The sequence below is a fragment of the Platalea leucorodia genome (assembly GCF_965183815.1).
Source record: "Platalea leucorodia genome assembly, chromosome: 6".
NCBI classification, from domain to species: Eukaryota; Metazoa; Chordata; class Aves; order Pelecaniformes; family Threskiornithidae; genus Platalea; species Platalea leucorodia.
The window spans coordinates 36,652,388-36,663,997 of record NC_138828.1 but is presented as its reverse complement, the minus strand read 5'-3'; positions in this window follow the sequence as shown (position 1 = coordinate 36,663,997).

Genomic DNA, 11,610 nt, shown 5'->3' with positions numbered 1-11,610 from the left:
CTTCTTGGCCACCTGGGCACACTGATGGCTCATGTTCAGGTGGCTGTCGACCAACACCCCCAGGTCCTCTTCCACCAGGCAGCTCTCCAGCCACTCTTCCCCAAGCCTGTAGCGTTGCTTGGGGTTGTTGTGAGCCAAGCACAGGACCCGGCACTGAGCCTTGTTGAACCTCATACAGCTGGCCTCGGCCCAGCGATCCAGCCTGCCCAGGTCCCTCTGCAGAGCCTTCCTACTCTCCAGCAGATCAACACTCCCGTCCAACTTGGTGTCATCTGCAACCTCAAGATGCTGCCCCGCTTCTTCTGCATCTGAGCAGGAAGCAACCTGCTACCTGCCCACATTTCCCAACAAAGTGTTGCACAGACACTCGCAGACAGAGGGTTGGTTAAAACAAGCTAATTTATTGCCATCTTTTCTTCGCATAAAGGTCCCAGAGGGGATCCACTCTTTCCAACAGGATGGCCGGGCCCATCCTGTTACAGGTGCTAGCAGGAGCCTCAGTTGCAACGGCATCTTCCGCTGGACCGGAGGAAATCCTCCAAACTCTGGTTATACTGAGCTCCTCTTGAGCGGTGTCATCTCCATGCCTAGTTTGCTCAGATCTGCGGCACAGACTCCACAGGCAGCCTCTGGGATGAGCAGATTCTCCGTCCCAGTGTCCGAAACTGTCACCTGGGCCCCACCAGGGTGAGAGCAAGGGAGGTCCTCAGGGTCACAGGCATGGGTACAAAAGCCTGTGACCACCAGGATACGGGTGCAGAGCTGCAGACCTCGGAGGTGGAAATTGTCCTGCCGGGCGTGCCTCGCCGTCGGTCTGAAAAGCTGCATCTCGACAACAGCGCAGCTCTCCGCCCATGGTGTGCTGCTAGCAAAGCTGGCCTCTGCCTACTCCAGGCTCAGGTAGGCGCCTGAGGCGCCTTGCTGCACTGCAAAAGTCATCTCAGTGCAGAAGTTCATCTTGGACGTGCTCATCAGCTGGAACCTGCAGGACTGGGAGGAGGGCAGCACCGTTAGCTGGCAGTGGTGCGACTGAGGCAACAGGAGCCAGGCTGATCTCACCAACAGCTGGGCCCAGCAGGCGATTTTCTCCACGTCTAAGCAGGAGTGCGTGCAGAGGGTGCGTAGCAGGTATGAGCTCTGATCGCACCGCAGCTTGCCGTCGGGCTGGTGAAGAAAGCACAGAGTATTCCCCAGCAGCTGCTCCCTCGAGCACGTGCACTCCCGCGCCACGTGGATGCTGGAGCGCCTTGCTGGCAGCTGCCCCGTGGTGTGCGGCTCCAGGCTGAAAGAGTGCCCGGGCGGTGGCTGCAGGGAGACGAGCAGGCAGTAGACGATGTTGTTCTCGCGGACGCTCCAGGCTTCATAGGTGCCGCCCATGCCAACAGCTGGGTGCATCTGTGGCATGAAAGTCCCCTTGCAGAGCAGTCGGCAGACGCCGAGGAGGTCATCCACCACCTTCTTCATCACCTTGCACGTGTCGGGCAGGCCCTGCATTGGCGATGGGGCGGACACAGCCAAAGACCTGACAACATTGTGTGCACCGCTGAAGTCTTCCTCCTCCTGCTCATCGTCGTAGTCGTCATCGTCGTCGTCATCGTCATCCTCCTCATCCGTGCTCGAGCTGTCGTGCTCGCTGCGGCTGTTGGAGGCAAGCCTGATTTCCCTGGCCAGCCAGCTGACCTCAGCGAGCAGGACCAGGGCTCCTGCAATGGTCCAAAACGGCCACTGCTGCAACGCGGAAAGGAGCGTGGCTTCCTCCGCGGCCCTGCTCTGCTCAACCTCCTGCAGCAGCCGAGCCATCTGCTGACGCAGGTATTCTTCACGCTGCTGCATCCGCTCAGCCGCAGCCACATCGATCTGGTGATCGCGGTTCATCCCCTGCTGGATGGCCAGCAGAGCCAGGACGAGGGCGATTGCCGAAGCCATGGCCTGGAGGGGTGGGAGAAAAGGGGGCTGAGCAGGGCTGGGTGAGAGAGAGCACGGGGCTGGGGGAGCGGGCAGGAGCCGCCTGGAGGTGGGGGCCGGTCGGAGAGGGGGTGAGGGAGGTGGGAGGGAGCAAGGGCAGGGTTTGCGAGCACTGCCCGGGTGGGAGCCACGGGCTGTGCCAGGAAAGCATTGGGGCACTGGTGTCGACCGGCTTGAAGGGGCCGCAGGCCCTAGCTGGAGACAGCATGGGGCCCATCCTGGCCAAGCCACCCTGATGGCCAGCCCCTGGCTGGGCTGTGCCCCGTGAAAGGGCAAGGGGCACCAGAGGAGAGTGTCCCAGGGCCCCATCCCTGCCACACAACAGTGTCCCACGGAGCCACGGGCACCCGGCACATCCCCAAAGCCTCTCTGGGCACCTGCCACCGCTGGGAGCCCTGAGCACCTCTGCCCCCAGCCCCGAGGGTGCTACCGTGCCCTGCCCTGAGGGGCTCGGCTCTCGCTCTGGCTTAGAAACCCCCTGGCCACCTGCCCCAGCCCCCATCCAGCCCAGCCTTCCCCCGGCACGCTGCACTCACCGATCGCCCAAGGCAGACTGCAGTGGGGCTGCCTGGAGATGTCCCTGGGGACAGCTCCCATTGTGACTTGTCCTCTGTGCTGTCACAGCCAGCAGAGCAGCATCACCCAGACGGCAAGCCCCAGCCTTCCACCCCACCGCCCGACTGAGCGGGGCCCAGACAACACACCGAGTACAGACCTGCCCGGCGGGAGCAAGCCCCCAGCGGCTCTTTGGATAAAGCAGGCAGACGCCCCCCAAAATTGTAATGGGCATGAAAACAGGGATGAGGATGTCCCCCACTTAGGCAGAGAAGTGCAAAGGTTTCTGGGCCAGGTGGTCTGACTCCGAGCTGTCTTGAAAAGAAGAGCTACGAGCCCTTGGGCAGAGACACAACTCCTCTTCCCTCTTCTCCTCGGGTCTTCCTTCTTGGACTTAGCCCTGCAAACCCTGACGATCAAGCCAAATGCAAATTGTGTCCCTGGTGCAAGTGGAAAAGATGCTGTGGCTCCTGCCTCCGGCTACCAACTTGCCCCTTGCAAGGGCAAGCGAGGGGGCCAGAGAGGCCACGCCGGGGCCCGCGTCTCTCTGCTCCCCTGAGGTTTCCCCGGTTCAGGAGAGTCCCCTCCACACCGCGCTGGAGCGCTCTGCTGCGGATCGGGCCTCCCGGAAACGTGGCCTGTACTGCATGAGTGCACGCCTTGAGACCCAGGCCCCCCAAAAGCTTTCTTCAGCCTTGCTGCATACGTGCCGAGACTGACACGGGTGCCATGTTTCTGTCAGTTCGGCCTGTGCAAAACCGTACATCCCATGCGCCTCCTGTCCAAAGCCTTCTGGAGGCAAAAAGAGGGAGGGGATGTCCTCCCAGTAAGTGGGAGCATGCCCTGAAGTGGTGCAACTTGAGGCCATTTCCTCTGGTCCTATCGCTTGTCACTTGGCAGGAGAGACCAACCCCCACCTCCCTACAGCCTCCTTTCAGGTAGCTGTAGAGAGCGATAAGGTCTCCCCTGAGCCTCCTTCTCTCCACACTAAACAACCCCAGCTCCCGCGGCCGCTCCTCATAGGACTTGTGCTCTAGGCCCTTCACCAGCTTCCTTGCCCTTCTTTGGACGCGCTCCAGCACCTCAGTGTCCTTCTTGTAGTGAGGGGGCCAAAATTGAACACCGGATTTGCGGTGCGGCCTCACCAGTGCCGAGTACAGGGCACAAGATCACCTCCCTGGTCCTGCTGGCCACACTATTTCTGATACAAGCCAGGATGCCAGTGGCCTTTTTGGCCACCTGGGCACACTGATGGCTCATGTTCAGGTGGCTGTCGACCAACACCCCCAGGTCCTCTTCCACCAGGCAGCTCTCCAGCCACTCTTCCCCAAGCCTGTAGCGTTGCTTGGGGTTGTTGTGAGCCAAGCACAGGACCCGGCACTGAGCCTTGTTGAACCTCATACAGCTGGCCTCGGCCCAGCGATCCAGCCTGCCCAGGTCCCTCTGCAGAGCCTTCCTACCCTCCAGCAGATCAACACTCCCACCCAACATGGTCTCGTCTGCAAACTTACTGAGGGTGCACTCGATCCCCTCATCCAGATCATTGATAGAGGTATTAAACAGAAGTGGTCCCAATACTGAGCCCTGGGGAACACCACCTGTGACCGGCTGCCAACTGGATTTCACTGGATTTCACTCCATTCACCACAACTCTTTGGGCCCAGCCATCCAGCCACTTTTTTACCCAGCAAAGAGTACGCCCATCCAAGCCATGAGCAGCCACTTTCTCCAGGAGAATGCTGTGGGAAACAGTGTCAAAGGCTTTACTAAAGTCCAGTCAGACAACATCCACAGCCTTTCCCTCATCCACTAAGCGCGTCACCTCGTCCTAGAAGGAGATCACGTTAGTCAAGCAGGACCTGCCTTTCATAAACCCACGCTGACTGGGCCCAATCCCCTGGTGGTCCTGCACGTGCCGCGTGACGGCAAGCACAACTCAAGATGTTCTGCTCCATAACCCTCCCCAGCACCGAGGTCAGACTGACAGGCCTGGAGTTCCCCGGGTCCTCCTTCCAGCCCTTCCTGTAGATGGGCATCACATTTGTCTGCCCTCTGCAAGCCCAAAGTAGCAGCAGTTCTGCTGACCCCCCTCCTTACTTCTCTGAGAATCGAAAACTCTATCATTTTGTGATCGCTGTGCCCGAGACAGCCTCCGAGCACCACATCACCCACCAGTCCTCCTCCGTTAGCAAACAACAGGCCTTCCCCACTTGGCTCCCTCACCAGCTGCGTCAGGAAGTTATCATCTTCCACACACGCCAGGAACCTCCTAGACATATCTTTGCTCTATCTGCCTGTGACTGTAGGCAGGCCAGCCAAAGGAATTCAAAGCGTGCACGTGTGAGAGAAGGTGGTGTGGCCCGTGGATGGTTTACTCCTGCTCTGCCACCCTGGGAGACGGATCAGGTCCCTGGGTGCTGGCCTTTGTGCTTGTGGACATGACGGTGCTCTTGGTGCCTTCGTGACACTGATGTGGGGGTGATGGTGTCTATCCCTGTGGCAGGATGGGGCCTCTCCATGGCAGGGTCTCTGTCCTTGCTGTGCTGGTGAGAGATCGGTGTTCCAAAAGAGGCTCTGTTTCCCAATGGGGATGAGGGGGTGCAGGAGGGGAGGTGCCCGGTGCTGCAGGACACTCCTCCCTCCTGCGCTGGCCCTGGCTGTGCCTCCAGCTCTCCAGCTGCTGCTCTGCATTGGCGCGTGCCCAAGTCTCCCACCGCTGCAGCAAGCAGAGCATCCAGAGCCCCGCTCTGCACTCGTGGTGCTTGTTCCCTGTGCAGAGGGCTCACCGCTTGGAGACCACGATGTCCGCCTTCCTAGGGGATTGCCCCCCAGCAATGCTGCCGGGCTCCCAGGGGTTGGTTTGCCCCAAGTCCATCTTCAGCTGGACTGGGGGAGATCCTCCAAACTCTGGTTATACTGAGCTCCTCTTGAGCGGTGTCATCTCCATGCCTAGTTTGCTCAGATCTGCGGCACAGACTCCACAGGCAGCCTCTGGGATGAGCAGATTCTCCGTCCCAGTGTCCGAAACTGTCGCCTGGGCCCCACCAGGGTGAGAGCAAGGGAGGTCCTCAGGGTCACAGGCATGGGTACAAAAGCCTGTGACCACCAGGATACGGGTGCAGAGCTGCAGACCTCGGAGGTGGAAATTGTCCTGCCGGGCGTGCCTCGCCGTCGGTCTGAAAAGCTGCATCTCGACAACAGCGCAGCTCTCCGCCCATGGTGTGCTGCTAGCAAAGCTGGCCTCTGCCTACTCCAGGCTCAGGTAGGCGCCTGAGGCGCCTTGCTGCACTGCAAAAGTCATCTCAGTGCAGAAGTTCATCTTGGACGTGCTCATCAGCTGGAACCTGCAGGACTGGGAGGAGGGCAGCACCGTTAGCTGGCAGTGGTGCGACTGAGGCAACAGGAGCCAGGCTGATCTCACCAACAGCTGGGCCCAGCAGGCGATTTTCTCCACGTCTAAGCAGGAGTGCGTGCAGAGGGTGCGTAGCAGGTACGAGCTCTGATCGCACCGCAGCTTGCCGTCGGGCTGGTGAAGAAAGCACAGAGTATTCCCCAGCAGCTGCTCCCTCGAGCACGTGCACTCCCGCGCCACGTGGATGCTGGAGCGCCTTGCTGGCAGCTGCCCCGTGGTGTGCGGCTCCAGGCTGAAAGAGTGCCCGGGCGGTGGCTGCAGGGAGACGAGCAGGCAGTAGACGATGTTGTTCTCGCGGACGCTCCAGGCTTCATAGGTGCCGCCCATGCCAACAGCTGGGTGCATCTGTGGCATGAAAGTCCCCTTGCAGAGCAGTCGGCAGACGCCGAGGAGGTCATCCACCACCTTCTTCATCACCTTGCACGTGTCGGGCAGGCCCTGCATTGGCGATGGGGCGGACACAGCCAAAGACCTGACAACATTGTGTGCACCGCTGAAGTCTTCCTCCTCCTGCTCATCGTCGTAGTCGTCATCGTCGTCGTCATCGTCATCCTCCTCATCCGTGCTCGAGCTGTCGTGCTCGCTGCGGCTGTTGGAGGCAAGCCTGATTTCCCTGGCCAGCCAGCTGACCTCAGCGAGCAGGACCAGGGCTCCTGCAATGGTCCAAAACGGCCACTGCTGCAACGCGGAAAGGAGCGTGGCTTCCTCCGCGGCCCTGCTCTGCTCAACCTCCTGCAGCAGCCGAGCCATCTGCTGACGCAGGTATTCTTCACGCTGCTGCATCCGCTCAGCCGCAGCCACATCGATCTGGTGATCGCGGTTCATCCCCTGCTGGATGGCCAGCAGAGCCAGGACGAGGGCGATTGCCGAAGCCATGGCCTGGAGGGGTGGGAGAAAAGGGGGCTGAGCAGGGCTGGGTGAGAGAGAGCACGGGGCTGGGGGAGCGGGCAGGAGCCGCCTGGAGGTGGGGGCCGGTCGGAGAGGGGGTGAGGGAGGTGGGAGGGAGCAAGGGCAGGGTTTGCGAGCACTGCCCGGGTGGGAGCCACGGGCTGTGCCAGGAAAGCATTGGGGCACTGGTGTCGACCGGCTTGAAGGGGCCGCAGGCCCTAGCTGGAGACAGCATGGGGCCCATCCTGGCCAAGCCACCCTGATGGCCAGCCCCTGGCTGGGCTGTGCCCCGTGAAAGGGCAAGGGGCACCAGAGGAGAGTGTCCCAGGGCCCCATCCCTGCCACACAACAGTGTCCCACGGAGCCACGGGCACCCGGCACATCCCCAAAGCCTCTCTGGGCACCTGCCACCGCTGGGAGCCCTGAGCACCTCTGCCCCCAGCCCCGAGGGTGCTACCGTGCCCTGCCCTGAGGGGCTCGGCTCTCGCTCTGGCTTAGAAACCCCCTGGCCACCTGCCCCAGCCCCCATCCAGCCCAGCCTTCCCCCGGCACGCTGCACTCACCGATCGCCCAAGGCAGACTGCAGTGGGGCTGCCTGGAGATGTCCCTGGGGACAGCTCCCATTGTGACTTGTCCTCTGTGCTGTCACAGCCAGCAGAGCAGCATCACCCAGACGGCAAGCCCCAGCCTTCCACCCCACCGCCCGACTGAGCGGGGCCCAGACAACACACCGAGTACAGACCTGCCCGGCGGGAGCAAGCCCCCAGCGGCTCTTTGGATAAAGCAGGCAGACGCCCCCCAAAATTGTAATGGGCATGAAAACAGGGATGAGGATGTCCCCCACTTAGGCAGAGAAGTGCAAAGGTTTCTGGGCCAGGTGGTCTGACTCCGAGCTGTCTTGAAAAGAAGAGCTACGAGCCCTTGGGCAGAGACACAACTCCTCTTCCCTCTTCTCCTCGGGTCTTCCTTCTTGGACTTAGCCCTGCAAACCCTGACGATCAAGCCAAATGCAAATTGTGTCCCTGGTGCAAGTGGAAAAGATGCTGTGGCTCCTGCCTCCGGCTACCAACTTGCCCCTTGCAAGGGCAAGCGAGGGGGCCAGAGAGGCCACGCCGGGGCCCGCGTCTCTCTGCTCCCCTGAGGTTTCCCCGGTTCAGGAGAGTCCCCTCCACACCGCGCTGGAGCGCTCTGCTGCGGATCGGGCCTCCCGGAAACGTGGCCTGTACTGCATGAGTGCACGCCTTGAGACCCAGGCCCCCCAAAAGCTTTCTTCAGCCTTGCTGCATACGTGCCGAGACTGACACGGGTGCCATGTTTCTGTCAGTTCGGCCTGTGCAAAACCGTACATCCCATGCGCCTCCTGTCCAAAGCCTTCTGGAGGCAAAAAGAGGGAGGGGATGTCCTCCCAGTAAGTGGGAGCATGCCCTGAAGTGGTGCAACTTGAGGCCATTTCCTCTGGTCCTATCGCTTGTCACTTGGCAGGAGAGACCAACCCCCACCTCCCTACAGCCTCCTTTCAGGTAGCTGTAGAGAGCGATAAGGTCTCCCCTGAGCCTCCTTCTCTCCACACTAAACAACCCCAGCTCCCGCGGCCGCTCCTCATAGGACTTGTGCTCTAGGCCCTTCACCAGCTTCCTTGCCCTTCTTTGGACGCGCTCCAGCACCTCAGTGTCCTTCTTGTAGTGAGGGGGCCAAAATTGAACACCGGATTTGCGGTGCGGCCTCACCAGTGCCGAGTACAGGGCACAAGATCACCTCCCTGGTCCTGCTGGCCACACTATTTCTGATACAAGCCAGGATGCCAGTGGCCTTTTTGGCCACCTGGGCACACTGATGGCTCATGTTCAGGTGGCTGTCGACCAACACCCCCAGGTCCTCTTCCACCAGGCAGCTCTCCAGCCACTCTTCCCCAAGCCTGTAGCGTTGCTTGGGGTTGTTGTGAGCCAAGCACAGGACCCGGCACTGAGCCTTGTTGAACCTCATACAGCTGGCCTCGGCCCAGCGATCCAGCCTGCCCAGGTCCCTCTGCAGAGCCTTCCTACCCTCCAGCAGATCAACACTCCCACCCAACATGGTCTCGTCTGCAAACTTACTGAGGGTGCACTCGATCCCCTCATCCAGATCATTGATAGAGGTATTAAACAGAAGTGGTCCCAATACTGAGCCCTGGGGAACACCACCTGTGACCGGCTGCCAACTGGATTTCACTGGATTTCACTCCATTCACCACAACTCTTTGGGCCCAGCCATCCAGCCACTTTTTTACCCAGCAAAGAGTACGCCCATCCAAGCCATGAGCAGCCACTTTCTCCAGGAGAATGCTGTGGGAAACAGTGTCAAAGGCTTTACTAAAGTCCAGTCAGACAACATCCACAGCCTTTCCCTCATCCACTAAGCGCGTCACCTCGTCCTAGAAGGAGATCACGTTAGTCAAGCAGGACCTGCCTTTCATAAACCCACGCTGACTGGGCCCAATCCCCTGGTGGTCCTGCACGTGCCGCGTGACGGCAAGCACAACTCAAGATGTTCTGCTCCATAACCCTCCCCAGCACCGAGGTCAGACTGACAGGCCTGGAGTTCCCCGGGTCCTCCTTCCAGCCCTTCCTGTAGATGGGCATCACATTTGTCTGCCCTCTGCAAGCCCAAAGTAGCAGCAGTTCTGCTGACCCCCCTCCTTACTTCTCTGAGAATCGAAAACTCTATCATTTTGTGATCGCTGTGCCCGAGACAGCCTCCGAGCACCACATCACCCACCAGTCCTCCTCCGTTAGCAAACAACAGGCCTTCCCCACTTGGCTCCCTCACCAGCTGCGTCAGGAAGTTATCATCTTCCACACACGCCAGGAACCTCCTAGACATATCTTTGCTCTATCTGCCTGTGACTGTAGGCAGGCCAGCCAAAGGAATTCAAAGCGTGCACGTGTGAGAGAAGGTGGTGTGGCCCGTGGATGGTTTACTCCTGCTCTGCCACCCTGGGAGACGGATCAGGTCCCTGGGTGCTGGCCTTTGTGCTTGTGGACATGACGGTGCTCTTGGTGCCTTCGTGACACTGATGTGGGGGTGATGGTGTCTATCCCTGTGGCAGGATGGGGCCTCTCCATGGCAGGGTCTCTGTCCTTGCTGTGCTGGTGAGAGATCGGTGTTCCAAAAGAGGCTCTGTTTCCCAATGGGGATGAGGGGGTGCAGGAGGGGAGGTGCCCGGTGCTGCAGGACACTCCTCCCTCCTGCGCTGGCCCTGGCTGTGCCTCCAGCTCTCCAGCTGCTGCTCTGCATTGGCGCGTGCCCAAGTCTCCCACCGCTGCAGCAAGCAGAGCATCCAGAGCCCCGCTCTGCACTCGTGGTGCTTGTTCCCTGTGCAGAGGGCTCACCGCTTGGAGACCACGATGTCCGCCTTCCTAGGGGATTGCCCCCCAGCAATGCTGCCGGGCTCCCAGGGGTTGGTTTGCCCCAAGTCCATCTTCAGCTGGACTGGGGGAGATCCTCCAAACTCTGGTTATACTGAGCTCCTCTTGAGCGGTGTCATCTCCATGCCTAGTTTGCTCAGATCTGCGGCACAGACTCCACAGGCAGCCTCTGGGATGAGCAGATTCTCCGTCCCAGTGTCCGAAACTGTCGCCTGGGCCCCACCAGGGTGAGAGCAAGGGAGGTCCTCAGGGTCACAGGCATGGGTACAAAAGCCTGTGACCACCAGGATACGGGTGCAGAGCTGCAGACCTCGGAGGTGGAAATTGTCCTGCCGGGCGTGCCTCGCCGTCGGTCTGAAAAGCTGCATCTCGACAACAGCGCAGCTCTCCGCCCATGGTGTGCTGCTAGCAAAGCTGGCCTCTGCCTACTCCAGGCTCAGGTAGGCGCCTGAGGCGCCTTGCTGCACTGCAAAAGTCATCTCAGTGCAGAAGTTCATCTTGGACGTGCTCATCAGCTGGAACCTGCAGGACTGGGAGGAGGGCAGCACCGTTAGCTGGCAGTGGTGCGACTGAGGCAACAGGAGCCAGGCTGATCTCACCAACAGCTGGGCCCAGCAGGCGATTTTCTCCACGTCTAAGCAGGAGTGCGTGCAGAGGGTGCGTAGCAGGTACGAGCTCTGATCGCACCGCAGCTTGCCGTCGGGCTGGTGAAGAAAGCACAGAGTATTCCCCAGCAGCTGCTCCCTCGAGCACGTGCACTCCCGCGCCACGTGGATGCTGGAGCGCCTTGCTGGCAGCTGCCCCGTGGTGTGCGGCTCCAGGCTGAAAGAGTGCCCGGGCGGTGGCTGCAGGGAGACGAGCAGGCAGTAGACGATGTTGTTCTCGCGGACGCTCCAGGCTTCATAGGTGCCGCCCATGCCAACAGCTGGGTGCATCTGTGGCATGAAAGTCCCCTTGCAGAGCAGTCGGCAGACGCCGAGGAGGTCATCCACCACCTTCTTCATCACCTTGCACGTGTCGGGCAGGCCCTGCATTGGCGATGGGGCGGACACAGCCAAAGACCTGACAACATTGTGTGCACCGCTGAAGTCTTCCTCCTCCTGCTCATCGTCGTAGTCGTCATCGTCGTCGTCGTCGTCGTCGTCATCGTCGTCGTCGTCATCGTCGTCGTCGTCGTCGTCATCCTCCTCATCGTCGTCGTCATCCTCCTCATCCGTGCTCGAGCTGTCGTGCTCGCTGCGGCTGTTGGAGGCAAGCCTGATTTCCCTGGCCAGCCAGCTGACCTCAGCGAGCAGGACCAGGGCTCCTGCAATGGTCCAAAACGGCCACTGCTGCAACGCGGAAAGGAGCGTGGCTTCCTCCGCGGCCCTGCTCTGCTCAACCTCC